Source organism: Apodemus sylvaticus, chromosome 2 (assembly GCF_947179515.1).
Source record: "Apodemus sylvaticus chromosome 2, mApoSyl1.1, whole genome shotgun sequence".
Classification (NCBI taxonomy): Eukaryota; Metazoa; Chordata; class Mammalia; order Rodentia; family Muridae; genus Apodemus; species Apodemus sylvaticus.
Window position 1 is genome coordinate 126,520,820 of NC_067473.1, and position 12,031 is coordinate 126,532,850.

Here is a 12,031-nt window from a genome sequence, read left to right on the forward strand (position 1 = left end):
GAGTTGGGTAATGCTCCTTCTGTTTCTATTTTGTGGAGTAGTTTGAAGAGTATTGGTATTAGGTCTCCTTTCAAGGTTTGAGAGAATTCTGCATCTGGTCCTGTGCTTCTTTTTTGTTGGAAGACTGTCAAAGACCACTCCTATTTCTTTAGGAGTTATGGGACCATTTAGATGGTCTATCTGATCCTGATTAAATTTTGGTAGTTGGTACCTGTCTAGGAAATTGTACATTTCATGCAGATTTTCTAGTTTTGTTGAGTATAGGCTTTTGTAGCAGGATATAATTTTTTGAATTTCCTCAGTTTCTGTTGTTATTTCTAACTTTTCATTTCTGATTTTGTCAATTTGGATACTGTCTCTGTGCCCTCTGGTTAGTCTGGCTAAAGATTTATCTCTCTTGTTGATTATCTCAAAGAACCAGATCCTGGTTTTGTTGATTCTTTGTATAGTTCTTTTTGTTTCATCTTAGTTGATTTCAGGCATGAGTTTAATGTTTTCCTGCCTTGTACTCCTCTTGGATGTATTTGCTTCTTTCTGTTTGAAAGCTTTCAGGTGTACTGTTAAGCTGCTAGTGTATGCTCTCTCCAGCTTCTTTTTGTAGGCACTCAGAGATATGAGTATTCCTCTTAGCACAGCTTTCATTGTGTCCCATACATTTGGGTGTGTTGTGCCTTCATTTTCATTAAATTCTAAAAAGGTTTTGATTTCTTTCCTTATTTCTCCCTTGACCAAGTTATCATTGAGTAGAGCATTGTTCAGCTTCCAGGTGTTTGTGGGCTTTCTGTTGTTTTTGCTGCTATTGAAGACCACTCTTACTCCCTAGTGATCTGATAGGAGGTATGGAATTAGTTCAATCTTCTTATATCTGTTGAGGTCTGTTTTGTGGTCAATTATATGGTAAAGTTTGGAGAAGGTACCATAAGGTGCTGAGAATAAGGTATATTCTTTTGATTTAGGATGAAATGTTCTATAGATATCTATTAAATCCATTTGGTCCAAAACTTCTGTTAGTTTCACTGTGTCTCTGTTTAGTTTGTGTTTCCCTGATCTGTCCATTGAGGAGAGTGGGGTGTTGAAGTCACCCACAATATTTGTGCTTTTTTTTTATTATTCGATATAATTTATTTACATTTCAAATGATTTCCCCTTTTCTAGCCCCCCACTCCCTGAAAGTCCCGTAAGCCCCCTTCTCTTCTCCTGTCCTCCCACCCACCCCTTCCCACTTTCCCGTTCTGGTTTTGCCGAATACTGCTTCACTGAGTCTTTCCAGAACCAGGGGCCACTCCTCCTTTCTTCTTGTACCTCATTTGATGTGTGGATTATGTTTTGGGTATTCCAGTTTTCTAGGTTAATATCCACTTATTAGTGAGTGCATACCATGATTCACCTTTTGAGTCTGGGTTACCTCACTTAGTATGATGTTCTCTAGCTCCATCCATTTGCCTAAGAATTTCATGAATTCATTGTTTCTAATGGCTGAATAGTACTCCATTGTGTAGATATACCACATTTTTTGCATCCACTCTTCTGTTGAGGGATACCTGGGTTCTTTCCAGCATCTGGCAATTATAAATAGGGCTGCTATGAACATAGTAGAGCATGTATCCTTATTACATGGTGGGGAATCCTCTGGGTATATGCCCAGGAGTGGTATAGCAGGATCTTCTGGAAGTGAGGTGCCCAGTTTTCGGAGGAACCGCCAGATTGATTTCCAGAGTGGTTGTACCAATTTGCAACCCCACCAGCAGTGGAGGAGAGTTCCTCTTTCTCCACACCCTCTCCAACACCTGCTGTCTCCTGAAATTTTAATCTTAGCCATTCTGACTGGTGTAAGATGAAATCTCAGGGTTGTTTTGATTTGCATTTCCCTAATGACTAATGAAGTTGAGCATTTTTTAAGATGCTTCTCCGCTATCTGAAGTTCTTCAGGTGAGAATTCTTTGTTTAACTCTGTACCCCATTTTTTTATAGGGTTGTTGGGTTTTCTGGAGTCTGGTGTAATTCTGATAGGTCTATCTTTATATGTTACTTGACCTTTTTCCCTTACTGCTTTTAATATTCTTTCTTTGTTTAGTACATTTGGTGTTTTAATTATTATGTGATGGGAGGAATTTCTTTTCTGATTAAATCTGTTTGGAGTTCTGTAGGCTTCTTGTATGTTCATGGGTGTCTCTTTCTTTAGGTTAGGGAAGTTTTCTTCTACAATTTTGTTGAAGATATTTACTGGCCTTTTAAGTTGGAAATCTTCACTCTCTTCTATACCTATAATCCTTAGGTTTGGTCTTCTCATTTTGTCCTATATTTCCCAGATGTTTTGGTTCAGGAACTTTTTGCATTTTTCATTTTCTTTGACTGTTGTATCAATGCTTTCTATGGTATCTTCTGCATCTGAGATTCTCTCTTCTATCTCTTGTATTCTGTTGTTGATGCTTGGATCCATGACTCCTGACTTCTTTCCTAGGTTTTCTATGCCTCGAGTTGTTTCCCTTTGTGATTTCATTATTGTTTCTACCTCCTTCTTTAGATCCTGCATGGCTTTGTTTAATTCCTTCACCTGTTTTGTTGTGTTTTCCCTTAGTTCTTCAAGGGCTTCTCCCTGTTTACTTGTGTTCTCTTGTATTTCTTTAAGGGAGTTATTTGTGCCCTTCTTGAAGCTCTCCATGAAGCCCTCCATCAGCATCATGACCTGTGATTTTAAATCCAAATCTTGCTTTCCTGGTGTGTTGGGGTATCTAGGACTTGATGTTGTGGGAGATTTGGGTTCAGATGGTGCCATATTGCCTTGATTACTGTTAGCAACGTTTCTATGTTTGCCTTTTGCCATCTGGTTATCTCTGGTGTTAGTTGGTCCTGCTGTCACTGGCTGGTCCTCCTGTGTGCCTGCAGGCCTATCTCAGCAACGCTGGGTGACCTGCGTTCCCCTGGCACAAACTGTAGTGGTGCTGCTGAGTTCCTGGGTGCAGGTGGAGTCCTGGTAGAGTGTGCCAAGTGATCCTCTACTCCTGTGAACCCTGCCTACCAATCTGTTACACAGTCATAGGAGCAATGATGGCGACTGAGACCCACTCTCTTGTAGTTGTATTTGGGTTTGTAGCTCTGTGGCCCCATCAACTCTGGATGCAGGCTGTTCTGGCTGTCTCCTCCATGCTGCTGGGTGTATAGCTGGTTTCCTGAGCCACTTGTAGATGGTGCCCTGTGGCAGAGGATGTTCCTGGTCCAGAGGCGGAAACCGGAGGCTTCTGCTAGAGGTCTCTGGACAGGTTCCTCCAATCTGCAGGGCTGGTCTCAGTGGTGAAGGCTGCCTCTTCCATGCTGGCTGCTGGGTGGATATCTGTCTTCCTGTGCCACTTGGAGATGGTGCCCTGTGGCAGAGGATGTTCCTGATATGGAGGCAGAAAATGGAAGGCTCCTGCCAGAGGCCTCAGGCCAGGATCCTCCAGTCTGCAGGGCTGATCTCAGTTGTGCAGGCTGCCTCTTCTTCGCTGGCTGCTGGTTGGATTGCCTTAAGTTTTCATTCTCATCCAGGAAACATTAGGACACTAACTGTGGGAAAGCAGAAGTTCCAGGTGTGAGAACCTTTAAAACCTTTTCTTCTCCCTCCCTCCTTGTTATCCTCCCTCTCCCTTTCCTCCCTTCCCCCTCTATCTCATGTGAACACAACTCCATGTCCCTCTCAGGTTGCTGACCTTTGGATGAGGCAGTGGGAAGAAGAAAAGCCTTGTTCCCTTTCCCCAAATGGAACAGAAAGTGTACACAAGATGTTCTTTTAAAACAGAACAAGATGGCAACAGAGCGAAAGTCACAATTTGAAGTCTAACTGTTCTGTCTCAGACTTGTTCTGAGGAGAAAGAACTCGCTGGAGGATCTTTTAGTGACATTCCAGTTGGCTCCTGTATATGGCAATTAGACTTTTTCCTATGAGCCTCTGCCATCGACTGTGATACAGAACTATCTCAGAGGAGCCTGAGACAGCCTAGTTAATGTGTGCGGTGTAAATCACTTCAAATTTCTCACAGGAACACAAAATGTACATTAAATACCAAGTTAAGTCTAGAAGTAAGGGAAGGAAAATAGAAGCTGTGAATCACGAACGCAGTACTTCGGTGTCTTAAGAGGCAGGCTCCGTGCAGCTGATAGCTGAAGAAGGAAAAACAGTGGTGCTGAGGGGCTGGGCTGTGTTCTGGGGCAGGGCTCAGGGAATGAATGAGGCAAATGACTGCCCAGAGTTCAAGCAGGACTACTGGGTAGGGCCAATGATGGAAACATCCTAGTTGCTCCATCGTGATCCAGAGACACCTGATTTGTTTACCTCTTTGTTGTGATGACATTAATGGCTCAACTCCACTTCCTTTGGGCCTTTTGCCATGGGATTTGAAACAGCTCCTATCAAGAGGTAGAATGCCTCTATGGAAAATTGATGTTGCTTGCGGTCATGTGACTTGATTTGTCCAGTAGGATGTTTATATTTGGGACACTAACAGGTGGCTAAAAATGCTTGTATTCTCTCCTCTGTGTTTGTGAGGACCTACTGCTGAATGAGGAGGAGCATAGAGCAGACATAAGTGATTCAGGGTACCGGCCAAAGCCAGCCTGCGTCAACCACCAGCCCTTGCTAAGCTGGACCAGCAAGCATAGCTTCCCAGCTGAGCCCACTAGAAATCACTCACTAGCACTCAAGCACCTAATACCCACCGGATGCTAGATGCTATAAGCCAAGTTCCTGAGCTTCAGGCGGCTTGCCATAGAGCATTTTATTTATTTATTTTTTTGTGGTGTGGCAACTAACTGGCTTCTCAGGGAGTCACTGAAACTCACATAACAAGCTGAATCCATTGAGTATTGCCATAGAGATACAAGAAGCAGAGAGAGAGAGAGAGAGAGAGAGAGAGAGAGAGAGAGAGAGAGAGAGAGAGAGAGAGAGAGAGAGAGAGAGAGGTGAGAGACAGAATTGTGTAAACATAGTCTGCAATGCAATGGCAGAAACCCAAAAGAGAGATACTATGCCTCAAAAAAAAAGTGTGAGGAAAGAACAGACTCCTGAAATGGTGGCCTCTGACCCCCAAATGCTGTGTGTTGTGGCATTTGTATACCTGTGCATACCCAAGCGCACACATGCACACACACACACACACACACACACAGATACACACACTATTTTTAAAAGTTATATTTAACATTTTTGTGACTGTTGATGTATAAGTCTGTCTCAACCATTAGGCTTCTAGGTTCATGAGTTCAGCAGACTTAACAGTTGTCTCCGGTATCCTGATGTGGAGATCACAGGGTGCTAGACACACAATATTTCCTACCATGGCACCTTTGCTTACTGAATGAAGATAACATGGGTCAGGTGCTTCTGTCCTTTTCCTCCTGTGAGTGGTGACTGCAGATGACACTGTCATCCTGCAAGGGCAAGCCTCTGAGTGCCAGGAGCTGCTTCATTCACAACCCCCTGACAGGATCAAATGAGCCCTCTTTAGCAGAGGCTACACAGACCCATGATGGAACATGGAGTAATCTGGACTCTGGGGAACAGATTTTCCACAGTGAAATTTCTGATTATATTGCCCTTTGGGGTAAGGTCTGGACTAGACTCAAAAGCTGGCTACCTCTGCTTTCTCCTCTCCTAGCAGGAATCCACTCCCTTCCCCTCTTTATGCTTCTCCTGAGAAATTCTCCTCAGGAAACCATTTGCATAAAATTCCCTCTCTCAGATTCTGCTTTCAGCCCACCCCAGCCAAGAATGAACACAAATTCAATTTGAACAATTTTTGTTTTTATTTCCAGGAAGGAAAACAACTAATTTTTAACCTGGAATAATATCCTCTGTATTACATACTTGGGATGGAGGCAAACAAGAACTCAGGTTTCTCGAAGGGCCCATGCACTCATAATAATAATAACAATAAATAATAATAATTATAATAATAATAATAATTTGGGGGTTGGTTAGAGTCTCACTGCTTATTAATACTAAATCTTTCCAATATAGGATTTTTCGTGAGTAAATAAAATGTACAAGCATATGTCAAGGATTCATTCATCCATGGGGAATATTTGTTCACACAATCATACCAAGGTACAACCAGACACAGCTCAACAGAACCTTCCAGGTGGAGGCACTCCTGCTTGACTCCCCAGACTGTCATATCATCTCCTGCTAGCTGCTGATTAAAGATGCTCACTAACGGTGAGGTGACAGTACCTGAGAAAATGCTATGATGTGAGGTTAGCAGAAGACTGGAGGCAGAGAGTTGGCAAAGTTGCATGAAGACAAAATAAATCCCCAGAGCCCACATTTGGAAAGCTGGGTGTGGTGGCACCTGCATGAATTAGTCACTGAGGCTTCCTGGCCAGCAAACACAGTAAATGGCTCGACACTAGAAACTGGTGTCTGACTCCCACATTCCTGCACACACACACACACACACACACACACACACACACACTTTCTCTCTCTCTCTCTCTCTCTCTCTCTCTCTCTCTCACACACACACACACACTTCACACATACATACTCAAAAAACACACTCATAGTCCTCACACAGACACTCATACACTCACACACATACATTCACACATACACACTCATATATACACTCCTCACAAATAGACATTCACACATTCACAACACACACACATGCATACATACTCATATATGCATATGCATATACAAATACATAATATTCTTATATACTCACATACACTCATACTTACATATAGTCACATGCACACCCCAACACATAATACTCACACACACCCATACACATACACACTCACACACACTCATACACATACACACTCATACACACTCACACACATACACACACATATACATTCACACACAGTAACACACACAGTCACATGCACTCCCATATACACTCACACGCATACTCACATGCCTAGACACACAGGCAGCTTTGTTGTGTTTTTTCCCTGTCCTTGTCCACTAGAACTTCCTGACCTGGCTTATGTGACATAAAAGGGACCTTGCCACTGCACTGATTTCAGAAGGGCTTCTTTAGCCTTCAGAGCAAACTGACCCTTGTTTGACACATGACATCTGGCCTTGAGTTAAACTATTACAATGAGACAAGCCATGTGTGTCTTCTTACCAAAAGGTAGCTTTTCTGCAGTAGTTCCCAATTGTCCCATTTAGGATTTCTATTGCCGTGACAAGACACCCTGACTAAAGGGACTTGGGGAGGAAAGGGTTTATTCAGCTCAGTCTTGCACGGCACAGTTCATCAGAGGAAGTTGGGGAAGAACCTCAAGCTGGGCAGAAACCTAGAGGCAGAGGTCATGATGGAGTGCTGCCTACTGGCTTGCTCCCCATGGCATTGCTCAGCCTGCTTTCTTATAGAACCCAGGCCCACAGCCCAGGGAGGGTACCTCCCACAACTGGCTGGGCCCTCTCCCATCAAGCCTCCCCACAGACTTACCTACAACTGGATCTTATGGAAGCATTTTCTGTATTTGGGCTTCCTTCTCTATGATGACTCTACCTTGTGTCAAGTTGATATAAAACTAGCCAGCATGCCAACTTTGCTTGATAGAGGGACCAGGAATGGTGCAGCCCAATAAGGCAGAACACATTAACATCATAGATGCCTTCATTCAGCAAGACCCCACCAAAATCACCTGCGGTCTTACTCCTCCAAAAGTCAGCAGGCATGGAGTGGGGAGCTTAGATCTCTCCTTTACCAAGGTATGAGAGGACAGCCAGGGACGCTAAGTGGCAAGGCCAGGCTTTTAGCCCTGGTAGGCACAGACAAGACTTCAAACTGCTGTTGGTGGAGATCATCTGCTAACATTAGGCATCCTAGGTTCCAACACAGACCTAGAAGAAATGAAGCCTTCTTCCATTGCTCTGTCTTGATGTCTGAGGAGTCACATAGACGTGAGGCTTCTACCAGCACCTTGTGGTAAGGAGGCCATACAGCCTGCTGTTAGAGGTGGCGGTGGGACTCCCGAACGACCAGGCAGTTCCCTGCCTTTGAGCCATGGAGCAGAGGCATAACAGAAAGTCCTAATGCCCATCCTTTCGTTGGCCTGTGTTCAGACATGAATGAGGTCTTGTGGTGGAACCTGGCCATCTCCCTGACCTGATGGTTAAGAATAGCACCTTTCTCCCACTTCTGGAATAGAGCCAGAGAATCAGAGGCTTAAATAAGACTCCATGTCTAGAAACCCAACATCCACATTTCAGTGAAAAGATACTTTTCACAGGGAGAAGGGAAATATCACAAAGTCCCCAAGGAGAACAGATAGCAGTAAACAGACACCAAGGTCGAGATGACAGAAGTGTAATTATCTATCTAGAGATGGGGGTCTCATGTAGCCCAGGCTGGCCTCAAACTCATAGTATAGGAAACATGACCCTGAGCTTTTGGCCCTCCTTCCTTCACCTCCCATGTGCTGGGATTAGAGGTGAGAACCACCATGCTGGGCTTTGTACAGTGCTGGGCATGGCACCCAGGCTAGCTAGACACACGCTTTACCAGTGGAGCCGTACCAACATCTTCTCAGATATTTAAGGCACTACTATCATAAAGACAATGAGTGGCAGGTGCAACACTCGCTCGCATAGGAAAGCCATAGTCATCCATCACCCTGAGCTGGAGTTAGAGGTGGCTGTGAGCTGCTGGGCGAGGATGCTGGGAACCAGGACCTACTTTCCTCTACAAGAGCTATACATTCTCTTCACTGCTGAGACATTTCTGCAGTCTCCCAAATACAAATTAGAGAACTGAAAAGGCGTAGAAATTAAAAGAAAAGAAAATAAACACAGATGAACAGCAAAATTGATGATGAGCAGAAAATCCACAAAAACAAGCTCTCTGTCTGAGGAAAAGCAGAGAGAACAGGCTGAAAACAGTAATAATGACCAAAAAGGAAAACCATGACCAGACTGTCAAACGAGCCGTGGGCTCAGAGCAAAGGGTCTCATGTTTGGATTTATAGAACGAGGGGATGGGAAAGGTGGAGATGAAAAAGTGGGAGAAGCCATAACAGTTGAAAACTTAACACGTTTTTCAAATGACATTTGCCTTAACAATGAAGAAGCTACATCAAATCCAAGATTCCTGGGAAGAGAGCTGCAAGGATCCCAGGTCTCGGGGTCATCAGCCTGCCAGGTCTTCTTAGCTCTCCTGCAGAAGGACCCAAGCGACTTTCATCTGTAACAGCAACAAGAATGATTGACTATGAAGTTGGGGGCCAAAATGGCAAGGTAGTCTGACTTCGGTTCGCCCAGGACCCGTCAGGATAAAGAACACACATCTTGAAGACTCCCCGTGCTCACTAGTTTTGTGCACTTGGTACTTTTTGCATGTGGGTTATGTAAAAAATAAAAATGTTTATTTAGATTAACATGCATTTCTTGTATTTCCAAACTTAAATGTGAGTGAAGCCTTGACCAAAATGTGGACTTCAGGCAGAAATCTTTTTAAGTGTACAAACAACAGCAAGACAAGGAAGATAATTTAAACGCCATTTTTAACTTCACATTTATTGGAGTTCTGAGACACAGTGTAGCACTTGGGATGGCTGATCATCACATCTGAAGTGCTCGGAAGGCAAATGTTATGCAACTCTATAGGCTGTTCAAGTATGAGATGGCAGCTCAGTAAGTCTGAAATCACGAGTCAAAAGGCTGGCTTGAGAGTAACTTGTCAGAAATAGGATAGATTTATAAATATAGATAGAAGACCCATAAGTTGAGGAGGGAAGATTTAAGACTTAATTTAACCAATTTAAGTGTCTGAAAAATATAGTTTCTAAAACTCTGACCCCAAAGATGTAAAATTGCTAACAACACCGACACACGTTGCACAAGCACATGGTTATGTCCATTACCAACGAGAAGTTCTTACATAATTTTTCAAATCCCATTTCTGTCCCTTCTCCAAGTCCTGCTAAGTGCCGCTGGGTGGCTCTGAGCATGTGTGGACCTTCCCCTGCACGAGTGGAAGGCTTGTGTTTACTGAATATGTTTCTGTCCTGCAGCTGCCATATTGCCAGGGGAGAGCAGATGTTAGGCAAACATTTGTTTGAATTAAACATAATTAGCTATGTTTCCATCCCCTATTTTTAAATGGCATATTCTGGGAAGTGATCCTAAAGTGGTTTGGTTTCAGAGGATGAAAAAGCTCAGAAAAAGCTAGAATCTGCCAGTTCTACTTGCAATCTGAGATGGTGGCAATGCTGAGCAGGGTTTGACTCCCCTCCAGCTCCGGGGTGCAGTTCCGGAAGAAAAGTCAACTACTCGAACAGAACACATTATTTTGTATTCTCCGAGGAGAAAGTTCTGCCCTGTTGTCCCTAGCCAGAAAGTTCCAGAGGAGCTGGAGAGCCTTACATCCTGCCTCATTTGAAACTAAACACCTCGGGTGACATCCTTGGTTGACAACCAAAAGTGAAAGGCAAAACGGAAAACTTCTACAAGCTAGAATTTTAGATTATATATCATAGGCTGCAAAGATACAAACAACTTGAAAAATATCACCATCAGCTGGGTAATAGCAAAGGAATAAGTTCTAGATAGTGAAGACATTTAAAAGCAGATAAAATAAGCAAGCGGAGAACCAGTAATTAGTTGCTCCAGTTAAAGACCTAAATCTAACATGGGCAAGCATTTTTGACATAGCAAAATGAAAGTGAACATTTATTGAGTAATCCAGGCTATAATCAAAGTGGCATGGGTTTGTATTTACCTATTTCTTTTATTATAATTCAATCTTTAGCTTAAAATACACTTTTCTTGGGACAGTAGAGACAGCTCAGTGGCTGAGCACTGTATGTTCTCCTAGAAGACCCAGGTTTGATTCCCAGCACTCAAATGGTGGTTCACAACTGTCTGTAGCTCCACTTAAAGGGGATCTGAGGCCCTTGTTTGGCCTCTGCAGGCAACAGGCATGCATGTGTGCACAGACATACATACAGGTAAAGCATCTGTTCAAATAAAACCAAAATACATCTTTCTCACCTATAATAATGTCAGAGTCAGAGTATCGGAGAGGATTAATTAAGGTACCACAGTATGGGGCCTGACAAGCAGTAGCACTTGATCAATTCGGGCTCCCCTGAAGTGAATGTGATGCATCTTAATAACCATGAGATTTAAATGAGCTGTGACCTACAATATGCAGCCAGCGGCCACATGTGGCTATTAATTACTGTATTGAATAATTCAGTCTCTCTCTGTTTATGTGCATGAAGCATTCGTGCTCCTGCACATGGATGTGCCGTGACACACCCATGGAGGTCAGAAACCAAAGGCAGATGTTAGTCCTCTTTCCATCTCTGTTTGTTGAGGAACAGACTTTCTCCACTTCATGAGCCAGGCAAGGCGGCCTGAGAGATTGTGGTGTTCTTGTCTCTGACTCCTATTTCTTCTAGACATGCTAAGATGACAGACAAGTAGGCTACTGCTCTCTTCTGCATCCTTGGGATCCAGACTCAGTCATCAGAGTTGGGTGCCAAGGAGACATCTTCCCAGACCTAATAGTTGATCTTTAGTCACATGGTTAATGGCCAGATAAGTTGACTGTACCAGGATTTGCCACTGCCATTGTCACAGAACATTCTGTTGGACAACAAAAGTAACAGAGATACATATGAATCAGAACTCTACCAGCCCAACACTGTGCAACTGAAATGCTAGCAGGGGAAACTGACTGCACTTACAGTCCGTGTGACCCTTTGCACCAATGATGAGGTGGCAGAGGGTCATCTGCTCCTTGCTTTATTGTTCTGTGAGTCCCTGCAAATGGTCACCACCAAGGATGGCTTCAAGGATAACTTAATGTGTGCGATCCTTAGGGAATTTGGTACTGGTACCTAGCATCTGATACTCTTCCAGCACACCTGTGTAGAGATAGCTCAGAACCACAATGTGAAGGTAGATCTTAATACTGATGAAGAGACAGACTAACACCACTGGCTAGGTTTCCATTGCCAAGTGTGGCCTTATTTAGATTAGTAAAGTTCTCATAGGGTCAAAGTTAGGGAAAACCCCTACTTTTTCATT